The sequence below is a fragment of the Phacochoerus africanus genome, chromosome 7 (assembly GCF_016906955.1).
Source record: "Phacochoerus africanus isolate WHEZ1 chromosome 7, ROS_Pafr_v1, whole genome shotgun sequence".
Taxonomy (NCBI): Eukaryota; Metazoa; Chordata; class Mammalia; order Artiodactyla; family Suidae; genus Phacochoerus; species Phacochoerus africanus.
This window is the reverse complement of record NC_062550.1, coordinates 92385709-92399993: the sequence shown is the minus strand read 5'-3', so window position 1 is coordinate 92399993 and position 14285 is coordinate 92385709. Positions and strand designations below refer to the sequence as shown.

Sequence of the window (14285 nt, the reverse complement as noted above, 5' to 3'; positions counted from 1 at the left end):
TGCAATAGGTCCTGACTTAGCCTCCCGGGTCATTCATTATCCTTCACCCTGGAGAGTAAAGAATGCAGTCAGGAGAGAACCCCAAATTTCCCCCAGGCTACAAGTTAACCACCAGGCAGCCTGCAAACAACTCATGTTTGCTCTTAAAGCAACCACACAAAGCCTCAGTGGCTGGAGGAGGAGAGGAGGAAGAGCCTGGAGAGGCTGGCCAACATTGTGTTGTTTGGTTTCACCCGAAGAGCCTGTCAACCAGTGGCTGGCGAGGAGAGACCCATTCCTACGACCCTTTTTTTTTTTTTTTTTAATTACTTAATGAATTTTATTACATTTATAGGTGTACAACAATCATCACAACCAAATGTTTACAGCATTTCCATTCCAAACCCTCAGTGAACCTTTTTTTTTCCCTTTTTCCCTTTTTTTTTTTTAATGGCCAGCAACACTGGATCTGACCAACCTGCAGCAACACCAGATCCCCAACCCACCGGATGAGGCCACGGACCGAACCCGCATCCTCACGGACACCAGTCAGGTTTTTAACCTGCTGAGCCACAATGGGAACTCCTCCTACAAACCCTTTTGCATAGCCTCAAAGAGAAGGCAGCTACAGTTGTTTCGTGAACTGTACTCTAACAATTTGAGAGGCAATTTCCCCCTTTCGTTCCAACTGAAGCCATGCACAGCAATCCTTGTAAACCATCACACTTATGATGCGGTGGGGCTATAAACATACTCTGCTGTTACAACAAGTGGTCCTCCAATTTTTTTTTTTTTTTTGGCTGCATCCGTGGCATGCAGAATTTCCCAGGCCAGGGATCGAACCCATGCCACACACATGGCAATGCTGGATCCTTAACCCACTGAGCCACCAGGGAACTCCCATCCCATTTTTTTTTTTTAACAACAAAAGTTTAATGTCCAAGATGCAAAGGATCAAATGATCCTCCAACTCTCTACGCCCCTCGCCATCCTCCCCAAGCGTCTTAGTTTCTAAAGGCTTAGGATTATTACCAAAAATAAGCCTGCCTTTGTGACATTCTAGATAAATTTTGATACAGAACCAACTGGGCAAAAATGACCTGAATATGCTCACATACTTTGATGTCTAAGAAAGGATAGATTATATCTATCTAGTAACAATATCCCAAAGTCTTCCGCGACGCAGATGTGCACACGCAGCCACAAACTGAATGCAGATTTCCCGTGAGATCAAGCAGTCTCACGGGCAGAGCTCGGGTGAAATGGAACCTTCTCTACCCCACAGAGGGCCCGGCATCCACACACCCCCCCCCCCACCCCGTGGAGTGGCCGAGGATGGTTGGTGGAGCCTTGATTCAGCTGCACAGGCCACACTTTCCCTCCCAACCTCCGGCCACCACCCCACACCTGTCCCGCAGTCGGCTTCATGGAGTCTAAAGTTTCCAAGAAGGGATGCCCACTTGTCCAAAGACCAGATGTTAAAGTACAAAGTCAGATTCCAGCTCAGTCCGGTTAGACTCAGGCTTACTTTGCAACTGACAGGGAAGTGGGAGGAGAACCCGCCCTTTGCCAAGCGGCAGCCGGCACACTCTCACCCAGGTATTTGATCACCTCAGATTACACGTCTTGGATTTGCGGGTTTAAAGGACCCAACGATTAGGAGTGTGGTGTTAACTAGGAGCTTGAGAAGTGTAAGCAACTGGAAACCCACTGAGAAATTACAGAAGGACTTGGGCAAGCGTAGACAGCTATTAAAAGCCCCCAAATTACTTGTATCTCTTTCGAGTATGTCACAGGCTAGGAACTACCACATTTTTCTACAACACACACCGACACAGCCTGGTGGAACCGGGAACCCGGAGAAGAGACTTACCAAAGGCCACAGGACAAATCGGTGAGCAGCCCGGGATCGGCGACCAGCTCACCCTGCCTCCCGAGAGGCACTGGAGTCGGAAGCAGGCAGCCCGGCTGCTCTAACTGCTCCTGCCAACAGCTCCGGCGGCTGACTCAGCCTGGACTTTGGAGACACTGCTCACGTATCTCTGGGTATTCCCAGGTCTGTCTCAGAGAAACTCCCCGCCCTGCCCTGAAAACCAATCCCACGGCCAGCAATAACACCTTGTTTTCAGCCCAGTGCTGACGAAAGGGTGCTCTGTGCTACCAGGAGAAAAAGCTACACAAGCCACACTTCTGCGGAGAGGCAGACTCGAACCAGCCCTGTCATCACACAACTCCAGGGGCGCGAAAGGGCCTTAAGGGATGCTTGGCCTGCTCCTCCCGGCTTACTGCTGAGGAAATGGGCCTGATTGAACAAACGCTGGTCGAGCAGAGCCAGTGCAAAGCAATGATCTGATCCCAGGAAGCCCCAACACGAATGAAGGCAGGACGAGCAGTACATGGTCCGAGGCACGTGGGGAAGGGCAAGGAGTGGAATCAGGAGACGCTTTCCTCTGTTGCTTCATTCATGAGACAGATGCTCGCTGGTGCCTTCGAGTGTCAGGCGCAGCGAGGCGTGCTGGACATGCAAAGGAGCACCCCCCGCAGGCTAGTGGCAAGGAAAACAATGACAGTCGCTGATGAGGGCCAGGGGTGCTATAAGACAGCCCTTGGGAGGGGCAGCCAAGGGAGAGGGAGGAGGAGAGGCCGGGATAAGGCCGGACGACAGACACCTGTCAGTCAGAAGATGCTTTGGGAAGGGAGCTCTGAATGATTCAGCCAGACAGCAAAGTCGGGGAGGGCACCGTGCATGGCAAAGAGGGCAGGAGAAGAACTGGGTCAGCAGACAGGAATCAGACCTTGAGAGCCCCAGCTAAATCAGGCTAAGGTGTTTAGATTTCATCTTACAGACAGGTGGCAGCCGCTAAAGGGATTAGGATAACCAGATCCCTGTGTCAGACAAGTCCCTCTGAAAAAGCAGGAGGGAAAATGCATCTCCACACATTCCATACTTCTGCAGAGAGGCAGACTAGAACGGGTCCTGAGCCTGCTGTCGTGATCTAAGGCGAGAGCTGCTGGGGGCTGGATGCAGGGTGGCCGTGGGGACGGAGAGGACAGCGTCTGAGGAATAACAAAGGAGGCAGCATCAAAAGGACACGTGGGGTTGAACAGGGGGAGTCAAGGAAAACCCTTTGTTTTCACTCCTTCTGGCCCAAAGATCATTCATGAGACGGGCAACTGAGAAGAGGCAGGAGGAGGAGGAGATCTGGGGTAGCAGAGGTATATTCAGCAGCAGACAGAACGAATTCGAGGTTCCTGTGGGACAGGTGAGAACGGGTGTCCAGAGGGGAGCTCAAAGAGAGACGGGGCTGAAGCTGCAGAACAGGTGTCCACTGGTGACAGCGCCCTGGGAAGATGCTTGGACTTCGGGGTCAGGCAGACCTCATCAAATCCCTGCTCTGCTACTCAGCAGCTGTATGACCTCTGTCAAGGAAATTAACCTTTTTGAGACTCCAGTCTCATCTGAGGAAATTCCTCCTGGAATTTAATGAGATCAGTCAAGAACCTGATGTCAGGCCAGACACAAATATTAAACATTTTTTTTTCTCTTGCCCTTTCATGATCCTATACTGCTTTTTATTGTAATATTTTGAGGACTAACCTCTGCAAGAGATTCCAATCTTTCTTGCTGCCAGTCACTCGTCTTTGAGTCCCTTCTGACCTTCCTCGTACGAAGAGATTCTCAAATATTTGAACTGCGGAAAGTCATATTTTCAGGCCAGAATGACTCGAAGGGACCAGGGGGTGCCTGCTCTTGACATTAAATAACGAATGCCAAGATCTCAAAATGGTTATGTGGTTTATGCGGTCATGTGATTTAACTCTGTGTTGGCGGGGGGTGTGATGGGGAGAAAAGGGCAAAGGGGGGTTGGAAAAGAAAGAACATTTTGTTGGTCTAATAAAGCCTCATCAAAGGAACAGCACTTTATTCTTTGCACAAAACTATACTGTAGTACTTAAGAGGAAGCGTGTCTACCGAAGCTAGTATTTACAGAGCCTCTATCCTCTGGCTCACTTCGAGCAAAGGTCTTAAACTAAATGTTAAATAATAAATTCCAGCAAATGGATCTTGCCTTAAACCAAATGTTAAATCGATCGTGTGCTCTGTATAAAAGAAATACATACTTTGTTAGGCTCATTTTGCTTTTTTTCTATTTGTAATTCCTAAAATGCTCATTTTAAAACTACCGTAAGATTTAAAAATCTGACTGACCACCAAGGCATACAGATTTCACCTCCACATAGTCAAGCTTGCTCATGTGTCTCCGAGTTATGCCTTCAAATTTGGGCTCCAACTTGTCTCACCCATTTTTATGGCTACCTTTCTGGCCTAAAGATATCTTCGGCATCGGATATTTTCTTTCATCTCCAACTTCCTTGCTAAACACATTCACAATCACCTCTTCGGTGCTTCCTGATCTTTGCCTGGTAGCTTCGTATATTCCTAGTCTTTCACTGACAGCCTAGCTCCGCATACCTGCTTCATGTTCTGTGTCTCGGTCATAAATATCTCCCAAAAAATTCCCTTAAATTTCCAGTATTAATTTCTTTTACAATTGCCTCAAAGCTCTCCAGTTGTCTGGCTCACTTAATCACTGATCAAAGATAACGGTCCAATTCAGAGCTAAGGTCTCCGGGACTGGTTTACTTCCCAGGGTCTTCAAGCTTCCCCCAGGTGGTGTGGCTCCAGCATGGATCCATTTCAGAGGGCACTCTGGTCCCTATGCGCTGAGTTAGGTCAATGTGTCCTCTCCCTGACACGCCTAGGCCCGACCCTGAGGTTCCTGCTGCATTCGGATTGTCTGGACTCTGGACGGCTCCCTTTAAGCTCACCCAACGCACCAGGTCAGCCCTTTCCAGCCAGCCTCTAAGATTCTGACGCCTCCCTGACATAGAGACCCTGCTTCAAGACAGCCGCCCTCAGTTCCTTCCTGCCTTGAATGGACTTGAACTTGCCAGACATGGATAAACTCAATTTGCTGTGTGCCTAATAAGATCCCCTCCCATCTCGCTGCCACTAGGAGGCAAAATGAAGGCCGAGAGATGGGCAGCAGAGACGGCATCTACCACCAAACCAGCACATCCCATGTGGCCTGGCTCCTGCCCTGCACTAAGGAGATGTGCGCACCTCTTGGTGAGAGACGACGGAGGTGTAACTCTTCCGATTTAAATACTACTGTGTAACACACACACAGACCCCTAACTAGGACACTGTGACTCACATTAGAGGTGTTGTTTAAAATGAAGGGAATCACATCAGTCCAGCGCTTCACCAAAAACTGCCCTGTGGCATCGACGACGACGACAGGACCAGGTCAGGTCCAGGACACATTTTACTGTAATCAAGAGCCTGACGGTCTCACAGTCACATCCTGCTCCAGGACTGACGGACTTTCTTCGGAACCCAGTTCCGGTTCTGTGCCCTCGTGCGACCCTAAGCCCTCGTCTTGCACATTCGGGGCTAGCTACTTCCTCTGCTAAGCCTTTCTCCCTTGCTTCTCTCTCTGAACACCTGAGCGAGATACCTCTCAAATTCTTCTCTTTCTCATGAAGTATCTCATTGAAGTATCTCATGAAGTATTCTCATGAAGTACCTTCGACCGGAGGCCCTGGAGATTCAGGTTTCGAGTAAACAAGCAGAGTTAGTTGCCCACCTGCTGCATCAGAATCAACCAGGGCAGGAAAGCCTTCTGAAAATAAAAGATGTCCCCCATTAATTGGTACAACCCTTTGGAAGGACATTTTGTTCCCATCTGTCCTTATTTAAAAGACACGTGCCCTTTGACCCAACAATTTTGCTTTCAGAAATTTATCCATATACGGTTACAGAAAAAAAAATATGTACAAAGATACTGCGTACAGTATTATAAGGCAAAACAAACATGAGACAAAAGCACTTGAGAAGGAACTTCAGCTGTGTTATCCTTAGGAAACGTGTGAAACATGACATACAGGTTTTGTGCAGAAAACGTTTCTGTAAAGATACGTAAGAAACGTAACAGGGCTCACCTCTGGGGACGAGGAAGAGAAGTTGGAAAGAGACTTCGTTTTCCTCCGTTTGCTCTTTAGCACTATGGGATTTTTTTTTCCCCTATGAGCTTGCACTTTTTTTTTTTTTTGGCTTTTTAGGGCTGCACCCAGGCATGTGGAAGTTCCCAGGCTAGGGACTGACTTGGAGATGCAGCTGTTGGCATCCACCACAACCACAGCCAAACTGGATCCAAGCCGCACCTGTGACCTACACCACAGCTCATGGCAACACCGGATCCTTAACACACTGAGCGAGGCCAAGGATCAAACCGGCATCCTCATGGATATTAGTCAGGTCCTTAACCTGTTGAGCCACAGTGGGAACTCCTAAACTTGCACTTTTTAAGTGCACTTAGTCAACAGAAAAACGAAGTGAACCCTCATAATTTGGGAGTACGTGGATGATCTACTAAACACTTCACTTAACAATGTTATTCAATCTCTCTTAGGCAGGAACTAGAACAAGGCATAGCTAGAAACTCCATAGAGCAGATATACATTGAGTTGTGTCTGCTCCAGCAGGGAATGAATGAGCTCATCATTACACTTCAGAAACCCTTGTCTGAGTTTCAGAACATCAGGCTCTTCCTCCTCTAAAGCATCTGCTCTCTGTGTTGTGGTCTTCCATAATCCGATGTGGATCAACTTAACCACCTCCCTTGTGCTAAACGTCCATGCTGACACTTCGACTTAGTTTTACTGTAGAAATTGGTGTGAGACTGGGAGGAGGCTACAACTTTTGTCAGAATCCTAAAAAACAAAAAAAACCTTTCAACTTAAAAAAACAAAACAGAACAAAACAAAAAAACCCTGATGCTCAAGCTCTATAGCTCCACATAGGACTACTGAATCTTTGGGTCTGGGAGTCGAGTCCTATATTTTTTAACAAGCTCTCCAGGTAATTTCTACATTGCCCACCCTGCCTCATACACACCAGAAATAACTATGCTTAGCAAACACTACGTTTTATTCAAAGGAAACCACACACCATAGAATAGAAAAAATTCTCTGAACAAAGGTGTTCACTATTGCGCCACTCCAAGATTTCAAAACAAGTGATTCTTCGAACACTGACAGGGAGTCTGGAGCTACCCTGGCTGTAGGCAGACCTCATGAGGCCCTCACACCGATGCTCGTGTCTGAGGTGGGGTCAGGGGGGACATCGGAAGAGCCATCTTTGGGGCTGGAAGGGAGCTTGCACAGCATAGACTGGTGTTTCTCAAACTGTGGCTGCGATCACCTGATCAGACAGGCGCCGGCCTCCCTCCCACAAAGTGTGACAGCTTCTGAGCTAGTCTGGTATTTCCTGAACCTCCGACTACCGTCAGATCACCTGGGCCCTCTCCTGTCCTTGTCCCATCCCAGACCCAGTGACTCAGAATCTCTAACAAAAGCTCTGGGTGTTAAACGGGTGAACCAGCTTATTCTTATAAACAGGGAAGTCTGGGAAACACCAATTTGGGCCAAACTCACTTTAAGACAAGGAAGCCAAGGCCCAAGCGAGTAAATAATTTTCCCGGGGACTTAACAGCTGATGAACGATAGCTGGGACACCCGAAACCGGTGAGCTCATCCTTTCCCCTTATACCAATATTCCTTATGACTGTGTTTATCATGAGTATTTGTGAAGTTTCTGATTCACCATGACGAGGCCACAAGTCAGTGACTAATGAGGTCTGCAGGCAGAGGGCGTGTCATGTACCTGCCACTGGTTTAAAGAGTGACTGTGGCTATAAGGCTGTCCAACATCTATCAACCTGCCCCTCGAAGTTCTTCCACTTTCCATTTCAGGATGAGGAGACATATAAAATGGCACAGCTGATAGAAAAGTAAACACAGCCCTACACACTTACAATCAGGGGCAGAAGATTCAAAGTCCTCTAATCTCTGATCTATTTCTTGGTCAAATATTAGAACCTTTAGCAAAAGAAGTCTAATAACCACACACTTGCATTTAGAGCAGCAGCCTGCACCTTGCTGTGGGGAGAGAGAAGAGGACGGCTCCTACAGAGATTCCACAACCTTGCCCAGAAACCAGTACCTGCAAACCCATCAACGAGAAACACTGCTGGGAAATGAAACCCCCAGCTTGGAAAGCACACAGCAAGCTTTAATTCAGGGAGGGTTCGATCGAATTATAATTGCCTCTAATTGGCCCTCCCACACGGTCTCACAATTTACAGCTGTAATCAGTTCCACAAAGAATGCACTAAATTCCTTTTTCTACCTTTGAAATCAGAACCATCTCCAGTTAGGTTCTTACAACATTACTGTTTTGATTAAAAAAAAAACAAAACACCAAGATACAGAAAAGGATGAATGAGTGGATAAAAAGCAAAGATGCAGACAGATTTTTTGGAAACAAGCACTGATCCCTCTGACCTAATGATAACCCAGTGGGATTCAAATTTGCAACGGAGACCGATGCCAGCTCGGGAAACCTTTCCATCCCAGGGCACACGATCCAAAAAACACATTCATCTGGTCAGGCATTTTCCATACTCTGATTTTTATCTTTCTTGGCATGCTCCATTCTCCTCTAATAAAGTCACAACCTTTTGTTGCCATGGAGCCCAAGAAGACATGGAGCCTGTTACTATGATTTCCCTGCAGGTCTAAAAAAAGACCTAGTGACCAAAGAACAGCCCTGTCTTTTGAAAATAATTTCTACGGCAAAGAGGCTCCAAAAAGCACCCCACCCTTTGATATCCATTGAAGTTTACGCTTTTCGTGCAGCCTATCTTGAACTCCTGGGCCAAAGCTAGCCAATGTTTCATAAAAATTTGTCAGCTGGGACATTCCCAAGAAGATGGTTTTATAAATAAGTACCTGGCAAAGAGGGGAAAAAGTGTTCTTAGGATTTCCTTTTTTTTCTCCCCATTCCAGGCAAGCGTCCTGAAATTTGACTAGCTGTTTAGCAAACATGTGTCAATCAGCAGTTACCAAATTGCAATATTCATATCCACCAATACTTCATCTGTGCCAAGAGCTCATGATTTCTCTGTAAAGAAAAGATAAGCTAAACAGTACAATCGACCCTGTGTTCTGTTCTCTCTGAGCTGGACTAAATCTGCAGGGAAAAATATCTGCGACTAATAGCAGAGCTACTTAAGGAAAGAGAATTAACAGTTGTTGAGCGCCTATCACGAGCTGTGCCCGTTTAGGCCATCGTGAGAACCCAGCAACAGAGGCGCTTCCCTATCTCTGTTTTGCAGCTAAAGGACCAAGGCTCCGCAAGCTGGAGCAGCTCGCTCCAAACTGCCACGCAGGAATAGCGTCTGGCTCCCGAAGCCAAAGCTGTTCATCCATTCAGCCCATGTTGATTTCTGGTCTCACAGGTGCTTTGTGTTTTGTTAGGTTTCTCGTTCTTTACGATAGAATTTGCAGCCTTAAAGCTTGTCTGTAAAGAGGACATGGAGTCTAACTTTACAGGCACAAGGAGCCAGTTCTGGCTATACCCACTTGTAGCAACCACACCTGCAGGCAGCAGCTAAGCCTTGGGGGGATCGTGAGTAAACACCCTCGCCCCGTACTTAAGCTGGGACCAGACATCTACATCCCTTAAAGGCAGGCCGCTGACAAGGCCTTCCAAGCCTGGACTCCAGAGCAGGAAGAGAGCCAGGAAGCTCTAGGTACCTGTTCTTGGGCCCCTTCAGCAAAGAGCCAAGCCTTGCAAAATCGACAGCAATTATTCCATCCAACCCTGGTTTTGGATAGCCGGCTTTGAGAAATGACTACTAAGAAGGAATGCGGTAAAGCATGGAAATTAATGTCAAAATTATATTACTATTCATACCAGACTTTCAGCTAAGGATATCCGCTTCCTCATATAATGAATATGACTGCTTTCATTAAAAGAAATTTCAAAAACCAACACAAAACCACAATGAGATACCATTTCACATCCACTAGGCCAACGACAATCAAAAGACATCTAGTACCAAGTGTTAGACATCAGCACCCTCACGAGCTGCCGATGGGAACAGAAAATGGGGCGACTGCTGTGGAAAACACTCCAGCGGGTCCTCGAAAGGGTCAAGGGAGAATTACGGTACGACCCAGCAAGTCCACTCTTAGGTATATTCCCGAGAGAAACAAAAACATGTGCCTACACAAAAACTTGTATACAAACACGTACAGCGGCATTTACCGCTACAGCCAAACACTGCCGACAACCCCAGTGTCCATCCACGGATGAATGGATAAGGACAACGTGGTGTAGCCACACGACAGAATGGCATTGGCAACACGAAGAAATGAAGAACTGACACCTGCTGCACCATGGGAGAATCTGGAAAGCATCATGCTGACGGAAAGAAGCCAGACACCAAAGACCCATTACACATCTGATGCCATTTCAGCAAAATCCAAAGGGACAGAAAGTCACTTGGTGGCTGCCTTGGCCTGGGGGCTTTGGGAGGGGTGAAGCGGAGAGTGACTGCTGCCTCTCTAGGTGATGAAAATGTTCTGAAATTGATCGTGGTGGTGAAGGCACAGCTCTGAGTAGACAGAAATCATTAAGCTGTTCCTTTAAAATGGGTGACTTGTATGCTTATGGGAATTATATCTCAATAAAGCTATTTTTGTTTTTCAAACAAAGGAAAAAGCAATGCACCACTTTTTTTTGTTTGTTTTGTTTTCGGTTGTTCCATGAAATACAAAATAACTGGCCAGACCACCTGACCCTAGACAGGTTACTTTGTCTCTGTGCCTTCTTTAAGGAAACAAGGCTCAGGCTGGAACCAGATGCTTTCCGCTGGTGACTCTCGAGCAAAGGAATCCATGACTTTTTGTTGGAAGGGAACAAATGACTTGGAATGAAGCCGCTCCATGTTCATTCAGGGGAGTCAGACCCCACCTGTCTGCCAGGCCAGGAGCCATCCCACTCTCGATGGGTCTCTTCAAGTTCCCGCACAAGGTTCAAGGCCAGACAGTCTTCATCGCCTCTAGTTCTCAGCGCACAATCCTCGGGGGACACAGGTTTGGTTCCAGGGTATAGGAGAACGGACGCAGGAAGATTACACAAGGTGGTCAGGGTGGCAGAGCTGCACGGTGGCAGAGGGGAGCTCTGAGCTCAGAGCCAAAGGCTAAGCTGCTTTGCTTATCCTTACACCTGAGTTTTTCAAACTAGGTCCAGAGATAGATCCTTGGGGCTCCATGAGTCTGCTACAAAACATCTTAAATCATGTGTTTAATCAGATGATGAAAACTAATAATATAATCTAGAGGATCATAAAGATAATGATTTGCCAACCAAGTGCCTTGAAACACTTTTATCTCTAAGGGTTTCAAAGCCTTTTATTTCTACTCACACTGGGGCCAGGTATTAGTACTTCTTCAGCTGTCATGGGTTCATAGCAAACGTGCCAGCTAACTAGTTTTCCAGGGCAGCCACCATGAAGTACCACAAACTGGGTGGTTTAAAACAACAGAAATGTGGAGTTCCCTGGTGGCCGAGAGGTTAAGGATCCAGTGTTAATCACTGCTGTGGTTCAGATGTAATCCCTGGCATGCCACAGGTGCAGTTTAAAAAATAAAATAAAATAGAACAACAGAAATATATTGTCTCACAGGCCCGGAGGCCTGAAATGCCTCGACTTGCAGTTTCATAGCTTTAAATCCTTTCTTTTCGTTATCACTTTTCCTCTGCGAATGTGTGTCTCCAAATTCCCCTATTTTATAAGGACACCATTCATACTGGATTAGGCCCACCCGAATGACTTCCTTTTACCACAGACAAAGAATGTCACCTGCCACATAGGCAAACAAAGGGTGTGGCGGCCAGGCCAGCAAGCCCTCAGCCCCTGCAGCCACTCCCAAATGTGCACCCTGAGGGGATGCAGGATGGAGAAAAACAGGACCCTGGACCTAGATAGTCATGGTGCATATCTAAGGAATGACTTCAGGGAGTCCAGACTCGTGCAACTTCCCAAATTTAGAAAAGCGCTAAGTGCAGTAACTCGAGATAGCTGGTTTTCTCTAATTAACAGTCATCTTGGGATGTCTGACCACGAGGTTTTTGTTGCTAAAACTCCTATGTATCTCAGCTCCTGCCTTATCTCTTTGGAGCAGAGGCTCAGCGCTACCTGAGAGGCTGCCTCCCAGACTTGAGTCCTCAGAAAGTCCACCGAATAATCCCTAATTCTCCAGTTTTAGGCTGTGCATTTTCTTTTTTCAGTGGACGCATGATGACTTCTGTAAAGACCCTACTCCACGTTAGACCACACTCTGAGGCCCTGGGGGTTAGAAGTTTGTAAAGGAAACACTCTGTGCATCTCCTCTACTCTCACACTTACAACCACACTCTGGGCACCAAGTGGGTATTGGGGGTGGGGTGGGGAGGTCCCACACCAACCAATCCTTCCACACCCACAGGGTATCCTGCACACCAACTCGTTTTGACACCATCTACCTGGAGACAGCACCAGAGCCTTCCACTGCAGACACTACTCTCGAGTCCACGTTGTCACCTAGGCTTTTGCCAGATGGTCTATCAATTAGAGGCTCCCACAACCTTCTCCTCGGGTTAATTTGCTAGAAAGCTCAGAGAATTCAGGAAAATATTTTCTTACTAGATCACTAATTTATTATAAAAGATCTAACTCAGAACGGCCAGATGGAAGGAACACACTGGGCAAGACGATTCCATGCCCTCAGCACCTCAAAGTGTTCGCCAACCCCCAATCCCGTCCCTTTGGGTCTTTAGGGCTGCTTCCGGAAGAAAGACCTGGTAGATTAAGTCACTGGCCAGTGGTGACTGATCCAACCTCTGGCCCCTCCCGGAAGGGGGACTTTCAGTTCCCCGGCGACCAGCCCCCTCTTTAGGGGCTTTCCAACGTCACCTCATTAGCACAAGCTCAGGGGTGGCGGAAAGGGGTGTGCTACATGAGTTAACAAAAGACTCTCATTTCACCCGCATTGCTCTTATCACTTAGGAAATCCCTGAGGTTTCAGGCGCTGGGTGCCAGAAATGGGAATGAAGAGACAGATACATACAAATCATGCTCATCACAGACTTCACATCTTTTTGAGGGGACACAAGTCAATCTATTAGTCCTGGCTTCAAGAATAAATGATGCTGGCATTCCTGTCGTGGCTCAGTGGTTAACGAATCCGACTAGGAACCACGAGGTTGCAGGTTAGATCCCTGGCCTCGCTCAGTGGGTTAAGGATCCGGCGTTGCCGTGAGCTGCGGTGTGGGTCTCAGACATGGCTCAGGTCCCGCATTGCTGTGGCTGTGGTGGAGGCCAGTGACTACAGCTCCGACTCGACCCCTAGCCTGGAAACTTCCAGGGCTGCAGACACAGCCCTAAAAAGACAAATGAATGAATGAATGAATGATGCAGAAGTCCCAGATGAAGCTCAAATGGTCTTCACAGTGAACAAAAAGGTGCCGCACAGAATTTTCCTAACAGAAGGTTACAGCAGGATTGAGCCTTTCCATATCATGCAGTCGGTAACAGAAGCATCCAAACTCAAAAAAACCCTCAAACCTGCCCTAAAGTCACCACTATACCGACACCGTGAGGAGTGATTTAGATCAGCTGTATACTAAGATAAATTGTTACTACTTTTGTATTTTCTTCTCTGTATCATTCCAATTTTTTTTTTTTTTTTGGCCATACCCACAGCATGTGGAAGTTCCTGGACCAGGGATTGAACCTGCACAGCTGTGACCTGCGCCACAGTGCGGCAGCAGCGCTCTATCCTTAACCTGCTGCACCCCGAGGGAACATCCTCAACTCTGCAGTGTACGTGCTGCCAAAGCACCTATGCTAAAGCATCACCTTCACATTGTGTGTATATTTGTTCGAAATTTTTCATAACAAAACACTGGGGAAAAACTTCCTCAGAATCTTGATGAAATCTGCTAACAAAACTTTTATTCTTCAAGAACACCTGGGAGTTCCCTTTGTGGCTCAGTGGAAACGAATCTGACTAGTATCCATGAGGATGCAGGTTCGATCCCTGGCCTCGCTCAGTGGGTTAAGGATCCAGCATTGCTGCAAGCTGCAGTGTGGGTCACAGATGCGGCTCAGATCCAGTGTTGCAGTGGCTGTGGCGTAGGCCTGCAGCTTCAGCTCCCACTCAATCCCTTGCCCAGGAACTTCCATGTGCTGCAGGTACAGCCATAAAAAAAGAAAAGTAAATAAGACACCAATTAGTATCTCTAAACAAGCATTTCTCTATAAGCCAAAAGTGAAAAGATAAATTTTAAAATGTGGAAATAAGAGTATATATCTGCCCTAATGCGATTACTTAAATAAGAAATATATGAG

General features: G+C 47.1%; 1 protein-coding gene across 4 annotated transcripts in view; it reads right to left on the bottom strand.

Moving 5' to 3' along the window:
• Positions 1-14285, bottom strand: part of TMCC3 (transmembrane and coiled-coil domain family 3) — a 274854-nt gene that overhangs the window by 40371 nt on the left and 220198 nt on the right. Inside the window, exon 1 of one of the 4 annotated variants that reach the window (XM_047788271.1) lies at positions 1853-2087. The exons of the other annotated variants lie outside the window; for them this stretch is intronic. The gene's annotated coding sequence lies outside the window, so the exon portion shown is untranslated. Of the gene's footprint in view, positions 1-1852; positions 2088-14285 lie in introns of those variants that run through there. 4 annotated transcript variants of the gene reach the window in all.